This window comes from Bacillus rossius (genome assembly GCF_032445375.1).
Source record: "Bacillus rossius redtenbacheri isolate Brsri chromosome 9 unlocalized genomic scaffold, Brsri_v3 Brsri_v3_scf9_2, whole genome shotgun sequence".
NCBI lineage: Eukaryota > Metazoa > Arthropoda > Insecta > Phasmatodea > Bacillidae > Bacillus > Bacillus rossius.
In genome coordinates this window covers 33,736,081-33,754,540 of record NW_026962013.1, presented here as the reverse complement: position 1 = coordinate 33,754,540, position 18,460 = coordinate 33,736,081, and positions in this window count along the sequence as shown.

Below are 18,460 nucleotides of genomic sequence, written 5' to 3'. Positions count from 1 at the left end.
GAAGGCGTACCTGAGGCATAACGTACAAGAAAGAGAAAGAGAGGACGAGGGATCAGATGACAATGCCAGAGAGATGAATACCAGTGCAAAAGGAGTGGAGGAATTAGAAACTGAAAAGGGACACTCATAAAATAATAAGCTTGAAGAGGCCCACAGCAATGAAGGAATAGCACACTCCATATCAACATCGAGGATCTCTGAAGAGGTGTTCATTTATATAGCGATTCATGATCGAGGAATGTAGAGAAGAAAAAACTGAGGAAGCTCGACTACAGGCTGAAACGGTGCAATAGCAAATATTATTATCTATATCAGCTAGTGATAGGCTAACTATACCGTGTCAGAAAATGTGAATTCAGTGGAAGCAGAAATTTCGGAGAGCTGCGAAAATATCAATTCGAAGGAACAAGTAGTAATGTCACTTTAACTTCATTGTTAAGATTAATTAACAATTAATGTCCATATTTTCTATGACATAACCTATGTGAATTATTCTGTCCACGCGTACGAAGTCAACGGGTGCAGATAGTGTTAAAACAAATCATTTTCTATCACACTCAAGAACGATTTAAAATTAGCCTAATTAGTAGGGGAGAGCAGGGTAAAGTGGCCATCCTAAGATAAAACGATACATAAATTTTATATTGTAATTAAAATTGAAATATAAAATAACCCTTCATTTAATATAGTTTTCGTACAATGAAAAAAATATAAATTTATTTATGTCTTGCAAACCATTATTTTTTTTATTAAAATTTTAAATTAATTGTACCAAATGGCCACTTTGCCCGCATATGGCCATTGACTGACCATTTTACCCGACGTAGGTAAAACATTAACACAACTCATTATAATAATAAACATAAAACCAAGGTGTGTATATTCAATTTGTTAGCAAGTTCAGGAGATAGAATTAAAAAATTAAATGTTTCCACAATATCTAAATAAAATAATATTACGAACTAAAAACCCAACAAAACATCATTAAAAAAGCAATTGCATTAACACTATGTTAACAAACCGAGTGCTAAAGTTTTAAGTGTCTTCAAATAAAATGTCTTGACTTTACTTAAACAAGAAACAATTAAAAATTAAAACCTAACCTATCAAACATAACTTAAACAGTTAAGGCGATTGGTGCATGGAAAATATTACGACAAAACTAATTTAACTGTACATATTTATTTTTTATGCTTCTTTTTAAGACATAATATACCTAGGATATTTTTAATAAACTTTTTTTACTGATTTATGTCATTTTAAATGCATTTATTTTTATTCCAAGCCAGAATTATTTAGAAAACACATAATTATGTTAAACTTAAGTATAGTTCAAGAAACGAGTGTACGAATAGGTTTCTGCACCTATAAAAGTAAGAAAAAAAATTTTCCTCGTCAAAATTACAGTTTAATATTGACAATTTCCATTGATCACTGCTGGACTACTTCAGGAGCGATTTAAAGAATAAATTTAAATGAAAACATAATTGGCAGAACACTATTGAGTTATGTATATATTTTCATATCCTTTTGTTTTTGATACGATCCGACTCAAAACATGCCCTCTGGAGTGACAGTTCTAGTGCTGCGTGTAAAACTCTCGCCGCCTGGAAGAATGTCCCAGCGACGTGGCGCTGAGGGTGGCGCTTGTCGGAACCAGGTAGTCCAGCGGAGCTCCGGCCGGCTGGCCGCAGCCTGCGGGTGGGGAGGGGGAAGAATGGGGTGAAGAGGGAGGACGAGAGAGGAGGCCGAAGAAACGAAGGGTCTGTCAAGGTCGCGCTCATGGAGCTAATATCTTTGAATATATATACTGTATAGAAGTCGCGAGTGGATAGGATTTACTCTACGTTTTTCAGAAGCGTATGATGAGCAGCTTGGGAACTTCACTGCTGCAGTGCGCTGCCGTAACGCCCTGTATCGTCTTAGTTGTTATTTACACGTTAGAGCGCAGCGCTGTCACCCGCTGTCATTCCCCGCACCCCTCATCCATCATTCACTGCAGCTCAACGTCGTTCAACGGGAGGGGGAAGGGGTGTTTGAAGAGTTCGACACTTGTCCGCTAGGGACCACCACAAGTCGATGCCCTAGAGATGGTGGCGATTGCGGCGGTGAATTAACCAACTACCTGAAAACCGTATTAGAAATTTTAACATGGGCTGGCGACTTCTATACAGTATATATATTCAAAGCTAATATACAGTAATACATCTGGAAAGGACAAGGGAAGGCCAGCAGAGGATGCGAGGTGAAGCCGGGTATCGGCGTTTGTTCCCTGCTTCCTATGCTGGAAGCAAACGAAAACGAGCCAAACTTGCCTCACGCGGCCGAAAAATCCTCCAAACTAAACTCGCAACAGCTCCGAAACTATCAAAACAATCAAACTGAAAATTTTATTGGAGTATCTGTAAACATTTTCCCCCACATCGCTTTAATATTTTTTTCGAAACATGAATGCTTTCATTTTTTAAAAATTAAATACGTATTTACTGCCAAAAATTCTTGTGAATACGCAGAGTAAATTACAACACCGAGGAAAAATTTTTGTTTGCAATTATAAGTGGGGGACACCAGCGTATGAAATAAGGAAGAAGCCTCAAATTTTATTTATATACCCCTTTTGTGGCATTCAACCCCATACTTTTATTTTTACAGAGAGTTGAATTGGGAATAATGTTTCAGTGGGTAACACTACCGACATATGTCTTCGGAACGCACTTCTTTTTTGTTATTATACGTCTCAAAATTTATAATTTCATACACAACGTTTATAAAAACGAATTCTTACTTACCTCATTTAATATATTACAAACCTCTTGTAATATACGTGTATTAGTAGAAGAACCAACGTAACATGCAAACCTTAGGTAAACACTGGTAGAGAATTGTTTGGAATAACTGTAATGCTATGCATATACTGACAATGTAAGAAACTTTCAATTTTATTAATTGTTTGCATAAGAATTAATAATTTAAAAAAATCATAGAATAAGCCTTTATAGACTGAAAACTTTTCACGTAGTTTCAAGTCGCGTACATAAAAGTTTTTTAATATATATAATTACCAAATATTGTTGAATATATTTAACATTTTTATACATGTTACAACACACATATAATAACAAACCTATATAGTATATAAAAAGACAAACGCCAAATTTTAGCATTTTGTATTTCTTTTCTCTGTGTGAATAAAATAACAGTTCTTAACGTAGTAGCTAATACTGTACTATATTTCTAAAAAAAATTACGAAAACCCCTGACATCGTCACCATAACAATGATAAATTTGCAAAATAATTAAGGCACATCTTTTAATGCTACGAAGCACACTCTTAAGAGAAATGTTTTAAACTTATGTTGGGATGTAACTAATATCTTAAAAGCATTGTGAAACCGTTACTTTGAGGGAAACCTTAATATACCGAACACCATACCATCCTTTAATCGAGTACGATTTTCGCTTCTTAAGACCCATTTGTCTTCAAAATGCACTGTACTGTGTAAGTAATAAATCAGTCTTAAAATCAGTTAATTATTTAGTCTTCCTATTTCGTATTATAATTGAGATAAAATCAGATAAGCATGTGTTACTTGTATCACGACATCATTATTTATCAGTAATTAATATTTCATTTAATTTTTTTGTTAACTAATGTGCATAGGGCAGTGCACTAGACATCACTACCTGTGTGTAGTGTTGCGTTACACTTTTAACTCATTAGAGTTTACATAAAATGATAAATCCAAAATTTCGTTTAAAAGTATAAATATCAGTGATCAATTTAATTAATGTCCAGTATAACTCAGTCAGTAAAACATTCGGAAATATGTATAGGACCTGTTAACCTAAATATTTGTTAACAGTTAAACTGAACTAAGATGTGTTAGAGTGGTTTTTTCTCTCTCCGTATATTAGAGGTATGGGACATCAAAATACGCATCTGTCGCCCATTTACTTTAAATACAGAATTATAAACTACATATTGTGAAAACATTCTGCAGCAGTTTTTGCTGAACGGAAAAACACGGATGAGAAGACAGACGAAATGTGTTTGGTAAGTGATTTTTCGTCAAATTAAATGGAACAGGACAGTGCTTATCAGAATGAAATTACAGAACTACTTTTGTGCAAGGAAATGTATTTTACAAAGACATTTCAAGAGAAATTACCTTTAAATGAAATAGATCTTGCTGACATGGAAGAAATAGACTTAGATTTAGAGGCCAGGCCCCTTTCAAGTGACGAAATTTCTCTTGAAGGGCTGAAATATGTTTCTGGCTATATAGCTCACCATTTCAGAAATAAATATACTGACCTTGGCACTACGGATTTCAATTCGGAGGACGATAGCTGGATACATGTACAATCAAAGGGTAACTTAAAATGTCCCACTAATGAATTTTTTGAATTAATAAAGATCGCTGAAATGTGTTTTGATAATGTTCATGGCAACAATTTGTGCAAAAAAGAGCGGATTTTTGAATCACTGACTAAAATTATTTGCGGAACTACTGAAAATAAATATCCAGAAGATGTTATATATTGTTTTGTCAGGACAAGAACGTATATGCGTATCAAGTATTTGAACATGAAATATTTTAACGAACAAGACCAAAAACGCAAAGAAAGAAATAAGATGAGGAAAACTACCCTCTAAGATTTTTCAGTGTGATAGTGTCCACTTTCCTTCACCATAATATGTATGTTCATAATTTTGTTTACGATAATTTTTAATTACTATATTTAAGAAATGCATTTATTGTGAATATCGCAGCAATTATGTAGGGCTTAAGGTATTTATTGTATTCCAAATATTGAGTATGTCATTTTATTGCCTTTATTAAAAATAATATATATGTTAACAATGTAACAAAATTGAGATATTTTTGTATTGCTATTGCAATTTCGTTTCTTGTAAACATTGTTGTAGACTTTTTCATATTGAAATTAAATTTGCTATAGGGTTGTTTGTATTTTAATTTTACAGTTATAAGATTTTTTATATGTTGTTTACTGTTTACAAACATTTGAAAAATATTTCCTTAACCATATTTCCATTTCCATGGCAATAGTCGTGTTAGCTTTTCGGGTAACTCTTCTACATGGATGATAAGATGGTGCGACATCTAAAACATATCACACCACCTTTACATAACTATAAAACTAAGAGGTGTTTTCTTTACATAATATTAAAGCACTAGGTTTCCTTGTGGCGTAGGTGATTTAGAATTTCCATTTATCTAGAAAAATGGGCTTTCAGAATGTTTTTTAACACACAGTTTTCGGAAGGTTTTTGAAAAAAAAAATTGACTACCCGTTTTATTTTTTTGCAGCTGAATTCGGGCACGTGTATGAAATATAATTAATCCGTAGGAAGCGCAATTGTTTTAAGTATTGATGTTGAAGATTTGAAAAGATTTATTGAAATAGTGTGAGAAAACGAGCGAGTTGAGTGAGAAGATGTGCGGGAGTGGAGAGGTTAGCTCTCAGCCACATGTGCGCAGTTACGGACAAAAAAATAATCCATTCCGCCTCCCCATGGTGAAGGATGAGTGAAAGAGAAACCTGCTAAACCTTCCCCTCCTCGGGGCACGATAGAACCGTATCGGCTGTGTGTTAGAGGGAGAGCGAGATACAATCTTCGAGGTTTTGTTAGTTACCGCTAGATGGCAGGCCGCAGAGCGACCACCAGCGACACCCTTCCCGTATGAAGGCCATCTCGCCACTGACCAGGGGGGTGACAGTAGATAGGACAAACTGAATCCTTAAAAATTGGATCATACCATGTTTCACCAACATCGGAAAAAAAAAATATTACAAATTTTGATCTCTTTAGTTTATTACATATCCAGTTGTTATAATTACATACGGCCATCTTTGTATTGTCTCGTGGTAATAATAGGATTAAAAAGTGAAAGATTATATTTTTAAAATGTCACTTAAAACTAGATGCTGCGTGGCATATTGCCGAAAACGAAAATTAGAGGACGTTGGCCTGTCGTTCTCCATTTTACCTGCTAGCTACTTCTGTAGTTTTTGAAGTTGAAAATTAAAAAAAATATAATAGTGGAAAATAAATATAATAAACAGAATTAAAATTCATTACTAACCGATCATCAGTTTCAATCTGGCTATATAATTGGGACTTTACTAGTGCAGAAAAATATTCTATAAGTACACACTCTTGTAACCAAATTTCTAAATTGAAATGGTGGTTGTGCGGATAAAGGCATAATAAATCAAGTAATCTCCGGCCTGGGGTTCGCGGGTTCAAATCCCCCTAGAACCAGAGATTTTTTTTTCTTTTGCGGAAATAGTTTAACATCCCATTATAAGGACTAACATAAAGCAATTTCACAATATCTGTATCCTTTATCGAAAAAATAGAAAATATGGTGACTACAAAGGTGCCAAATATCACGCGCTTAACCTTTCTCAGGTTGTATCTGGCTGTAATTTTTTCGTTGTCAAGTTGCAAAGAAATGGTATGATCGCAAGGGTTTTGTTTACAAATTTAAACAAACGATCATTACTATGGGAGTGGCGCCTCTCCCTTTACTTACTCTATGCCACTGACGAGCTGGAACTATGCTCCTGACCTCCCTACATAATAACGGTCACCCACATAGGCATCTAGACTCTTTAGTGGTCATATGATACAAAATTCATTGTTTTCGGGCCTGTGATCGTTTTTTACCGTGCACCAATCGCCTTAAGCGGCTACAGCCTTCACATAAAAAGTCACAATTTTCCTATTCGCAGCAAGCACACTCTTCGTGAGCCCAGCGGCGACATCCGGAACACCTAATCCACACTTCATTTGTTTTTGAGTTTGAATATACTTCCAAACAATATAAGCAGTCAGCGTCATCGCTCTCACCTTCGTCCTCTTAGTTGAAAAGGCTTCGCCTACTTTTGGCAGGTTTTTTCATTATTTAAATTCTATTTTTTTAGGGTTTGAGATTTGTTAATGTTTTGTTTTGACTTTTGTTGCTTGTTTTGGTTCTTTTTTTGTTATTTTGACCTTCCCTTATAGACTTCTCTTCCAAAAGATCTCTCTTGTACGGACTCCAAATAAGAATCTCTGCTTTACCTTTCTTACGGTTAGTTTTGCGTTTGGTGATGTCGGATTTTGCCAAAGGTAATATATCTCTTGGAGATATTGCAAATGATGTGCTTGGTTCAGAACCCGTCACTGGACTCTTATATAGACATTTGCTAATGTTTTTGGACTTTCCACTCTTAGTTGATCCATCTTCACAGCCAGCTTCTACATCTTTACCTCCAGTAATTGTATCTTCACCGCCATCAACTTTGTATTCACCTCCAGCAGCTGTACCTTCATCAACATCAGCTGTATCTTCACCATCATCAGCTGTACATCACCGTCAGTCATCGTACCTTCACAACCAGCAGCTGTATCAACTACACCACCCACTGTTACATCTTTTCCTTGAGCTATTTCTTCACCGCCATCAGACATTGCATCATCGTTACTGCAAACTTCTACAGGATTAACATTGGCCAATGAAATATCTGTGGGTTCTGCAGCGAAAAAATCTGAGTCGGAAAATATGTTAGGGTCCAGCGGAACAATACCTCATTTCCTAAATCCATTAATAGCTGTAGCTGGCAAAGCTGCTCGTAAAAATGCTTCTCCAAGCAGCTTACTTACTTGGAACTGAGTAACAACTCTCCAAGGGTTGTTACGGAGAAACTTCAGTATGAGCTGAACTCAAGCGCTCTGCGCATGTGGGGTCACGTGGCCTCCCGCCTCTTTCGAGCCCGCCTGTCCTGGCCGTAACCGCCAATCAGGCTTCTACATATGCTATCCATTGTAGGCAACACTTCGATATTTGTAATGCTAATTTCTTTTAACTTAAAGAAACTGAATCACGGGATAACATTTCCGGCCACCTGCGCTTGTTTCTGAAATGTGAGCCGTCCTAGAGATACTGCCATTTTATCTGCCAAGCCTCTCCTGCTGAAAAAGTTTGGTGTAAGGTCGTAGCCTACACGAAAACAACACATGCATATTGCCATACACGTTAAACATTTATAGTGCAGATTAAATTAATTGAAATGTTCAATAGTTTCTTTTATCATTTAGTAATACATAAATAGAGCTAAGTATATAGTTCGGGCAAAGTTAACATACGGTCGGGTAAAATGGCCATGTAGTCGCGCAAAGTGGCCAGCCACCTGGGCACTTTGCCCTCTGAGACGCCATTACATAAAAACTAGCGGGGAAAAAACCTATGACATCTTCTACAGTTATTAGTATGTGGTTATAAAGTATAAAACTAGCTCTTTTCGCTAGGCTATATGAAATAATTATGGCATTACTAAGCATTTACACATGACCAACAGTAATTATCACTTACCTTACATCAGAAATAATAAAAACCGTAAAACCTTAATAAATCAAATAACTTTCACTGCAAACAGGCTGGGTGCTCTCAGAACACTAATGGCGTCTCTTACAAAATTTCACATCCTCGCCACCAGACTTCAGCACTCACCAGCGGAGTAACAGCCGATGGCCACTTTGCCCGCCCTGGCCACTTTACCTGCTTTCCCCTACTCCGTTTTCAATTTGAAATTTATGAAATAGAGTATTCTATTGAAATTGAACTACTTAACAACGATTTAATATCATTTTTTTGGGACATATGCCATTCCAGTTTGGCACTGTTTTTCATGGAAAAAATTCAAGGATGCGAAATAAAAAAAATAAAAATGAAAACATAAGCCCACAGAGAACAACTCTAAATCAGCTGATGTCAAACATCGACGAAACTAAGCAGGTATTATGGACAACACAATGACGATACATTCAGACCTGAAGTATCAGACAACACAAGAAATTCCGTGGAAGGAATTTAGTTATGAAAAATTAACAGAACAGACGAACACAGTCGGTTTACAACGACGATACAGTTTCTACAAGTAAATTAAATGAAGACAGACAACAGACCTGGACAACGTAGCAAGTATACAACACAGCGATGAAAATAAACAGGTTTTATGGACAATACAACTACGACAACACACACGAACACATTCGAACTGTGCAACACTGCAATGGCGTATGTCCAAAAAATTGTACACTAAATCAAAATTCCCCATTGCATGAATCATTAAAAAAAAGTACTAAAAGCGATTTCACATTGGTGCGACAGTAATTTTTACGGAGTTTTGAATTACTGTCCAAAACCTAGCCACTGCAAACTAAATTATAAGTAAAAAAAAACGCAGTTAAAATAATTATTAGGTCGCGGAGCTTGAAATCACACTTTTTATATTTCGAATTGAATAGCTACGACTAGGGTGTGGAAATATTTGTGGGTTCAGTTACCTATAAGCTCCAAAGTTCTATTGATTACGAAAAGGTACATAGAGTATTTTACATCACAAGGTTTTTCAGAAGTCTTTAAGCGGTAACGACAACCACTTGGATTCCTACACGGTGATCATAAATTTTAATTATGCTGTAATGTTGGTTCCAAACCAGAAACCAATGCCACATGAGCTTAAAGTTCTCTATAGAATCGAACTGATACAATTTAAAAGTTCTAAAAAAGATTTTGTACAAGTCATACGAAACTCAATAACCGACAAGAAAGTTAAATATGCAAACACAGAAAACCAGCCAAAATCAGGCGATATCAAGAAATTAACATCATAGCATAGAAAATGTCGTGGAAGGTATTAGTCAAAAAATTATTACAGCACAGGCGGGACACAGTGTGCTAACAACGACGAGACAGCAGCAACAAGGAAAGTAAATATAGAAAAACAACTCTTGGACAACACAGCGACAAACAGACGAACCCAACGATGATACAAAATGTAAAATCGCTGGGTTGGCCTGTGCGCATTTGTGCTGTCGTTGATTTCCGAAACGTCGCTACTGTTGTTTTAAGGCGCCCACTGTCCTGTCGTCGTTGCGGTGTCCCGAATATCTGTTTTTTGTCGCGCAACTGTTGTCTTAGAAAGCCTGCGGTATTGTCTGTGCTTTCGTCGTTGTGGCGTCCATTTGATTTGATTTATATCATCGTTGGGTTATTCTGTTTGTCGTTGTGTTGTACAAGGTAGTTTTTTGTCTTTATTTACTCTTCTTGTTGCTACTGTCTCATCTTTATTAGTCCACTGTGTCCGTCTATGTTGTAATAATATTTTAATTGATTCCTTCCACGGAATTTTACGTATATGTTGTTAATTTTTTGATGTCGCCTAGTTTGACTTGTTTTCTGTTTGTTTGCATATTTATCTTTCTTGTTTGTTATTGAGGTTTCTTATTACGTACAGTGTAACCAGCAATTGCGTATGTCCGAAATAACATCTTAAATCAATCTTCCCATTGCTAAAACCATTCAAAGAACAGATTTATTTAGTTGCACAAATTTATTTTTACTATTCACGTCTTACTTAACATAAAGGTAACGGTAACAAAATGTAACTTACAAGTAGGTACTAGGTTCTTTAAAATCAAGAAATTCGAAAAATAAATTTTCTTTTTCGGGTAAAAGAAAATTTTAATCCTCAGTATAAAATAGTTGAAAGAATTTGTATCTTTAAAATCATTTAAAATTATGATACTCACAAAAATTTCTGCAAATAATTAAATTAATGATTATTGAAATGAAGTTTTACTCAAAATATGTTCGTGGCAATAGTAGTCATTATAATATATTTAATTTCAATGATATTTTTATGCAAGTTCTGTGACTTTTACATAGCATTCCATACACACATAACAGTAGTTAGGTACCTACATAAAAATTACAAGCATATATCTAAAGAAAAAAATAGTGTATTTCATCACCAGCGGAATTTTTTTTTTTTTGTAAATACATGTTCATTTTCAGTACCTATCTCTAAATGGCTGGAATGTTAATCTGATACAAACTACAGCTTTTTTAAATAAAAAAAATCCGAGCTTCCTGTAATACTTCTGGTGATGTAAAAATTTAGATTCTTCCATGACTTACCTCCTTACTTACCTCCACCACTTATGCTTATCCAGTCAAACTAACACTTGCAAAATAAATGAGATCCTTAATGATAGATTGCGTCAATAACTTTAAATTCAACAACTCTTAGAAAACAAATTTTATGGTAATATGTAAAAAATATATTGTCTCTGCTTGTATGTAGAACGGGGTGATACTCTCGATCTGACTGAACTCAAAATGGCGAAGATTTGACTAAAATTAATTACGTAATGGTTATTTTATCGACTTCGAGGCTTTCAGGCTGAGTACGAATTTTCGACGAAGGCAACACTATGTTGTCATGATAATTATCTACATTGATTAAATGGCTGTAGGATAAAGAGTGTGGGATTCAGTAATGTGAGTTTCTGTACGTCCTAATGAATTAAAGTCTTTTTTTTTACATTGAGACGTGGGACAAACATGATCGTTAATATAAAGAATCGTCTCGCGCAGACTTTTAACGAAATGTGTAATCATCATAATGGAATGAAACACATCAATATGAATAATTCACATCTATGGGCCGTTATGAAAATTGATACAATATCTTAGCATTCTAATTGTATCAATATTTTATTGCAATTGGACTTATTATTTTCATGCAGTAAGGTTATTACAGAAAGACGCATACAGTCGTCGAACACGGTATGCGAAATGAAAGTGTGCAGTTAAGGAGCTTAGCAAATGACTGTTTTGGACCCTGCGACTCTTGACTGTGTAACTTCTATGGTTGTGTTCATTCGTGGCATCCACAAGGACGTTAGTTCTTTTAATTAGAATGGTGGGTTGTAAGATATAAAAATGTTTTAACGAAGAAAGTATAGTTTCGCTTGGATTTTAAAACCAACAATACTACTTTTTTATTTTTTTACTTTCCAACTTGCTGCCGACCTAGTGATGCAGTTTAATTACAGCGCCAACTTTAGTGCGAGGGTTTCTGGGTTCGTATCCCGGATAACGCATGAGTGTGTGTTGCGTATATTATTATTTTAAGACAACTGGTAAACAGCTCCGTAATCAGCCTAATCGACGTAAAAGCGGGAGTTTGATTTATATCAACGTCATAGTACACTCCTAATTAGAAACTACCAAGTATATCAGCAGTATTTGACTGGGAAATTTTTAAAACCATTGCAGACTTATTTATAAAAGATACGTTTTATCAATTTTTCTTCAAGTCAATTTTCACTGATTTTTTGTTGTTTCTACAGTTACATATCGGATGATTTAAAATGTTAAATTAATATTTTAAAACTAACATTAGGCTACTACTTTATGTGCCAATAGCAACAAAATCCAATAACACATCCATAACAGATGTTTTTTTTTTTTTTAAAAATAGCTGAGTAAATTTACATGCTTTGAAAAGTGAAATTTATTTACAGCCGGTAGTGTAAATCATAGCGCGTAACGAAAAGCGCGACGCTTGTAAGTGTGGCCCCGATGGCGGAGGAGGAGAGAGAGCAGAGTGTTTGCAGGATTGTTAGGTGTAGTTCCACTTGCAGCGCGCTTGAGCCCACCGAGAGGCGTTTCACGGTGCGGCAGACTCGCGACCTGTCCGGGTCGCTGTGGGAGGAGGCGCGCGCATCCGCGGGGAGCGCTGCTGTCGCCCGGCTTCCGGGAACTGCCCTTCGGCAGGGAGGTCCAGGGTGTACACAGTTAAGGTGGGTTTACGATTGAAAATTAAGAATTAAGACTCAAGACTTAGGCGTGTACTTACCATATGACTCTATGTAAACTAGTGGGATGGTTTATGATTGTCGTGTGTGAATTTTGACGGGTCGTGTGCGAACCATATGATGACTTAAGACTTAACAGAAATGGTTATATTTTATATTTTTCGTTAAGACTTAAGGGAAGCGACCAATCACAACAAACCTGAACCTTTCAACCGGATGTTTGTGTATTATCATTGGACCGAGCGAGGCAGTATTTTGGGTTAGAAATCATATATTTGTAATTTGTAATCATCATCCATTTTGAAAAATAGATATCCCATTTGTCAATAACCTATTTCAAACCTGCTTCTCCGTTTCGAACAATGGCCGACCATGTGTTTTGTGCTGTGATTGGTTAGAATTAACGACTTCTATGTCAATCATAAACTGGAAAATGTAGTTTTGCCTTAATCGTGTGCTCGCTGTTAAGTTATAATTCTTAAGGAAATCAATCGTAAACCCAGCTTTAGTACTTTCGTACTAGATTTACTACTTTTATAATTTTTTTAGTGGTCTAGTACATTTACGCTCAGATCTGGTACTTTTTTTTAATATAATAATATTACCGTAACTCCAATATGTTTTATTATTAACCGTAATTATTTTTAAAAACTATGGAATGTATGTGTGTGTGGTGTGATTTTTAAGTTAGAGCATTGCAATGTCATAATAACTTCATAAATTGTTAAAACCATAACAAATTATAATTTAGTACTTTTTTTTTTCAAATCTAGAACTTTTTTCTCGCCTAAGTTGGTACGAAATATGTTTTCCTTGTGGACACCCTGGGGAGGTCTCTGTGGGGACAGGTCTCACTGTTGCTACTGCTGCCACTGCTTCCATCGTCTACTACTGCTACTTCTGTTACTACTTATACTACTACTTCTGCTACAACTGCTTCTAATGTTAGCACTGCTACTACTGCAAGCTACTGCTGCTGCTACTGCACTACTGCTTCCATTGTTTAGTACTGCTACTTCTGTTACTGCTTCTACTGCTACCACTGCTGCTGCTGCTACTACTACTAAAGCTACTGCTTCTACTACTGCTACTAGTGTTATTTCTGCTACTACTGTTAATACTGATATAGGAAATTTCATAGAACATTCACAAAAAATATATTCTTAAGTTCGTTATCAATCTGTCAACTTTTGGCAGTATTTTGACTAAGAACTGTCGGTTGTGGCGAGAATAAATAAAAAAATTCATTGTTTTTTTTTCCTTGTAAATCTACATCACTTAAACTAAAAAATCATACAAAACAGATAATTAAAACTTAAAGACTGCATGCGATGTGTAAACTAGAAAATTGCTGTGGGTATCATCAATATTTACATAAACATATGTAAGGTCGCACCTAGACAATTGAACCACTTTGCGGAAGGACGATCCAAACAAACCTCTAAGTGAAGACGGAGTGCCCCAATGTCACTATTATTCAACACGTTTTGTGGGCTGCTCGACCCCGCTCTATGTAGGTCACTGTTGACCTACTGTGGCCTCTGTCTTTCTTTCTTTGCCCACCACACAGATATATCACAAGCAATGGCGTCCGTTTATAGTCCGAGACGTCGGCGTCGCACATGCGTGACGTATTTTTAGTTTTTTTTTATGCTCAGCTCCGCGTAAAAACAAAACTGTGTCGCCGCCTCCAGATCTCTGAGTCAACACAGGCCGGTTTGAGAAGGACCGGCATGGTGATAAAGGCACGAAGAACATCATACCACGACGGCGGACGAACTGCTGTGACACACCAATCGTTGTTGGTGATCAAGATACATTGTGCATGATGTTTTGATGTGACAAAGTCTAATAAATCGATGAACACCGGCTGCAAGCACGAAAAAATGTCCCGTAACGCATTGTCCCGTTATGCTGTGTCCCGTTAAACTCATTGTACGCTTGCGCCGCATATATCTCTCTTTCATTCGATTGGAACAACCATCGATTTGACTTTTTCGAGGCACATTAAACTTGAAACACTCCCATTCGTTTCCTACTTTTCCTATCAACGTCCTATCCTTAACAGAATAACACAGATTGGAAGAAGTTAAATAGCAAATATGTATAAAAGTTGTAGTTAAAATGATCTCTTCGTTAAAGTAATAAACATATTTTTATAATGAGTGCAAATAAACGTAAATTTATCAATTGTTTTGTAGATTTCATTTCACTTCTTCTTTGGATCCATACAAAATAGTGATAATTCAATTAAAATGATTCAATTTTATTCATACAAGTATGCAATAATTTCATCAATGTTTTGTTATGACGTTGTCACGTTAAACTATCGTCCGTAAACCGACTTTACAGACAACCAATTTTTTTTATCACTAGCGCAATCTCAGCCAGGTTTTAATGACGTCACGAAAGAAACAGCAGTTTTAATATTAATGTTGTATTACCCTTTTTTTAATTTTTTATAAAATTATAAACATAAAAGAAACATCCAGATTCTTGGCACTGAATCAACCAATGAATCGCAGGATGCATCAACGTACTTCGCTTCGTGTTGTAATAGAGAAAAGAATAAATTTTACACTCGCACATTCTAGCAACATTTTTTAATTGTTACTTATCCAACTACGTACTTAAGGGCGCCGCCTACCTGAACGCATGCAAAGTTCAAAGATTCAGAAAACACCAAGCGATTCGAAAACCGCTTAAGATATCCAAAAGGTTTTTATTTACGAAAAACATTTAAGAATACACCGAGGGCGGATGAGTAGTTCTGTTTCAAAATTTCTTTTAAACTCTATTTTTAGAAGATTAAAATTGACTTTTAAAAAGGCGTGTATTCAGGAAATTTTTTAGGTATGAAATATCCGGGACAGATTCTTGGAAGAACCCAAGGTACTTACTTGCATTATACATTTATCTTCATTTGTTCGCCATATAATGTTACGGTTACAGCTTTTACCTCATAGATACCCAATGCACTAGGAGAAAACTGCGCGCCAATCCACAGCCTTGCGCTTAGATACCGCGATGGAAGCACCAGCGAACGTCGCACTTAACATCCCGCCTCACTAACACAATAATTATACCCCTGACCATGCGGACCCCATAATACCTCAAATGAACATACTGTCCTAGTCAACGAGTTTCTATTGACTTGCGATTCGTTGTAAAATCCTGAAAACCGATGCACAAGGAGGAATTGATAAAAAAATAAGCAGAATGGGGTGGTATTCCAAGACATTTGGGTGAGGTAGCGAATAAGCACTGCCTTGTTGGGATACAAGAGTAACCTAACTCGCGGGCCGTTTTCCTGAACGTGTCCAAACCGAATTCCAATAAGGGAACAGATTGGCAACCGTTTTAATAAACGTTGCCCTGCGCGAGGTTAGAAACTCGTTCCAACGAATTCTAGAGGACGTTTCGCAACCATTGAGGCTACGAGACTACGAGTCTACGAGGTTCCAACTAGCTACGAGGCTACGAAGGTACGAATCTGCAAGGTTCCAGCTGGCTACAAGGTTTCAAGGTTACGAGGTTACGAGTCTACAATGCTACATGGCTACGAGGTCTTGTAGTCTTGTAGCTTCGTATAGCCAAGTTGCCTTGTAGCCAAATGTTGCTTGCGCAGTTACGCCTAAGACACCGGGAGCCGACTACTTTTGGAGTCAAAGACTGTTGGAGGCATTGCATTGTATCAAGGCATCTTGCGACCTATCATGGCGAGAGTATATCCCTGTGACGAGATCGTATAATGTAAACATACCATCGAGCGCTGCTGCCGCGATCTGTGTTTTCGGCAATTACTTTATAGCTAAAATTAGTATTCATAAATTTCGCCTTTTAAAAATACACAACGGAGGATCACACTGTTGGTTCACAATCGTTACACAGGCCCGCACGTGGCGACGGAAAATCCTGCAAGAGAAAAAAGGTCTTACGTTCGCCTGACTACTTTGTTAGCATCCTTCCCACTCGTGATCGTCGCACTTTGTAAGTTATTGGTTGCGCTCCGATCACGACCTAGCCCACCGGATGCAAGGATGTTTCAGTCGAGAAACCATCAGGCTCGTTGAATGGGAGCGCCGCGACCCGCTCCACGCCGCACGAGGGCTGGCGGCTCGCATTGTCCTCGTTCCAGTCGGGGGGCGCGGTCTCTGGGGCGTCGCAGGGCTGACTGGTCGCCGGCTGGGCGTAGTCCCTGGTCGCAAGCATCCAGGCGAGGATCTGGTCCAAGTGCCCGTGCCGGGGAACCACACACAACTTATAACAGTTATAACTTAGAAACCTCGAAAAAATCCACGTAACTTAGAACTGTCATAAGTTAAAAACACGTAACTTAGAAACACGCAACGCAGAACCACACATTTTAGAAACGTCATAACTAAGAACCATCACAACTTAGAAACACACAACTTAGAACTGTCATAACTTAGAAACACGCAACGCAGAACCACACAACTTAGAAACACACAACTTATAACAGGCATAACTTAGAAGATTCTATCTGGTGTGTTTCTAAGTTGTGACAGCACCCCCCCTCCCCCCCTGAGCCGCTGCTTGGTGGACTGCTTTACTGCCCCGCCCAAACCCCTCCTGCACGGCAGCAACTCCCAGCAGGCGACACTAGTACTACACCTCGGCACACTATAGTGACGACTGCTGCTGCTGTGGTACACTCTGCAAGCCATCGCTGGACCCTAGCAGGCAGCACCAAATAAAAAACGTAACATAGCTTTCAAAAAGTTTATTTGAAAGCATACATTCCTTATTTATTTCATTATTTCTCAACTGACCTCTAAATGGCTAAGTTCTCTGCTTCCTAACCTCGAGATGGTCCTCTCAGGCGATGGTTCGCTAACGTACCCGCAATCGAGAATTTTTTTTTGTTCAAAATATTTATCATCGGTGACACAGGCGACACGCACTTGTGGTCCTCGGAACCAACAGTGTCGTCATTCAAGATGGCCTTTACAGCCGACGTCAAAATGGCCGCCTACTGCAGACGACACAAGGAGGAGGAGATGGTGGAGTGAGAGTAAAAACTCGATCAATTTGTGTGGGATGTCGAGGTGGAGCGGGAAGTGGTGGGGAACAAGGATTGCTTAATTGGATCCCTTTGTGTCGATTTTTAAAAGTCCCAGAACCTTTACTTTGTCCGGGGTTATCCCTATGTCTATGCCGTTTTACCAGGGTTCAACTTAACTTAGATTTAATTTCGTTTTTAAGATACGGGATTTAGCCATGGCTTCAATCGCTGCCATGTTTAGCTAATCCCCGCACTAAGCACATGATACATGCGACCCTTTCCTGCATGGCTAATTCCCAGCATGACTAGGCATATAGCTTCGTCATGAGAATAATCTATGTCGCTCCCTAACCCAGAACCCTCCTACAAAACACACCTAGTATAAGTTAGGTTATGGAAAAAAAGGCAGACGGACACTATTGGGTGCGGGTACGAGCCATTACATGTTAAAAATGTTTTCAATAAATGTTTACAAGAAACTCCGTTTACAAATTATTCATGTATCTTCGTAAATTTACAGATATCTTGAAATTTTACGGGGAATGAGTTTACTTTTTTGAACATGAGCTCACAAAAAATCATCCTGAAGCGTTAACAAAGGCTCCAACTTGCTACGTCCAGATAGCTGTTTACGAGTTATTAATGGGAAGGGGGGGGGGTGGACAATTTTAATATCACTAAATATTTTAGTTACACGTTTTTTATGATAATATATATGAAAGTTTATGTACCTGATGTACTTATTAATGGAAACA